Source organism: Sphaeroforma arctica, assembly GCF_001186125.1.
Source record: "Sphaeroforma arctica JP610 unplaced genomic scaffold supercont1.5611, whole genome shotgun sequence".
NCBI lineage: Eukaryota > Ichthyosporea > Ichthyophonida > Sphaeroforma > Sphaeroforma arctica.
The window spans coordinates 1-1,914 of NW_014034947.1; the positions used below are offsets into that span (position 1 = coordinate 1).

Genomic DNA, 1,914 nt, shown 5'->3' on the forward strand with positions numbered 1-1,914 from the left:
ACACACACACACACACACACACACAATATATATAAATATATATATATATACTCTATGGATATGTATGGTATCAAGCAAGTGTATTCTGCTACACTCGAGTGTGCGTGATACCGAAACCGACTGATCATGTTCGGTGGGTGAACAGGTAGCAAGTCACCCCCGACACAGTGACAGGCAGTTAACTCGGCTGCAAGACTTAGAACGGTTATTTACACACAGAAAAGAAGTTCTGTACTGTGATCTACTCGAAACCTCCCATCACATTGTATGATATTATGACTGATATCCAAGGGTTGTTGGACCATGTAGGATGAATTTTTCCGAAAATAAAAACACGGTACCATGTACGATGTTGGTGCATGTCCAGCACTCCTGATATATACAATTCGCCCTCACTTATCAATAGGCTCTCACTCCTGACCTATACCGACTGACACTCTACAATATCAGTGTACCCGTGGTTACATGTACATACCTACATCGTCGATCTCCACGATCATATCACCGAATCGGATGCCCGCTCGTTCTGCCAATGAATGGTAAGATACGAGCGCAACGAACAAGCCCGTGCCTTTCACCCTCTTAACCACAATGCCGTAGAATGACTTCTTGAATTTACTGTATGAGTGAGGACACATTGTATGTGTATTGTGAACAGGCGTATATGCATGCGCGTGTAGACTGTCGTTGAATACCCGAACTATCCAATTATTTGTAGTGGCGCAGAACCTAATCTCCTATAGCAGCACCCGTGCGCACGGCAGTCTCAACCGATATCCGAATACTATCAAACGTAAAATAAATACACCACTCTAGTATCGTACCACACACGCATCTGAGCAACTGCTACTTGTGTGTTTCTTCGCCTGCGTGCATAACATGACAGTGCCGGTGACAGGGACTCGCCTGTCTAAGATCACTGGGGATGCCACGTACCTGGCTTTGTTGCCCTTGTTAGCAGTTTCTTTCTGCAGTTCGACCTCCATTTGATATTCATAACACTTCAGATGCGACAGAAGCTCCGCCAGTCGTTCTGCTTCGCTCATGTGTTTCGACATGGATAGTTTATGTTTCACCTTCCTATCGGATACAGGTACAGATAAGGATATGCACTGAATACAATTGTATCGTAACGGAAATGTATATTTTTGTGTGATGCATCTTACTATAGAATTCAAGTACATACAGACCAGGGATACAGATTGGATAGAAACCTTTATGATGCACATGGATAGTTAATATTTCAAATTCCAACTGAATACAAGCAAGCCAATACATGGGATATAAACTGAATATAAATGCATTATAATGGACATGGATAGTTAATGTTTCGGCATCTTATTGAATACAAGTACAAAGATGGGCTATATACCGAATTGTATTGCATCATAATAGACATGGATAGTATATGTCTCAGCTTCCTATTGAATACAAGCACAGACAAGTAATATATTCTGAATAGTTTTTTTCTCGTATAGAAGCGCAGATACTCGGATATACACACACGCTAGCATTATTCGATTTCAACTCACAAGTATGCACTCTGACAGGGCATGTACAAGTGTACAGACAATCCGTAGTAAAATCCCCATGAACTCGATCAAGCATATTCATATATATATATATATATATATATCTATATATATATATATATATGTGTGTGTGTGTGTGTATGTATGTATGTATGTATGTATGTATGTATGTAAGTAAGTAAGTAAGTAAGTATGTATGTATGTATGTATGTGTGTGTGTGTGTGTCTATATATATATATATATTTATGTGTGTGTGTGTGTATTTGTAGGTGTATGTGTGTCTGTGTGTGCGTTTGTGTGTGCGTGTGTGTGTGTGTATGTATGAATATTATATATATATATATATATATATATATATATATATATATATATATATATATA

The 1,914-nt window shown here is 38.7% G+C and overlaps 1 pseudogene across 1 annotated transcript; it reads right to left on the bottom strand.

Annotated features, from left to right (window-relative positions):
- Positions 1-475: 475 nt before the first annotated feature.
- SARC_15100 (hypothetical protein) lies at positions 476-1,082 on the bottom strand (annotated as a pseudogene; the record flags this gene model as incomplete). The annotated part of the gene is made up of 2 exons: positions 937-1,082; positions 476-618 (listed from the first exon to the last, which is right to left on the bottom strand).
- Between the last annotated feature and the right edge of the window lie 832 nt (positions 1,083-1,914).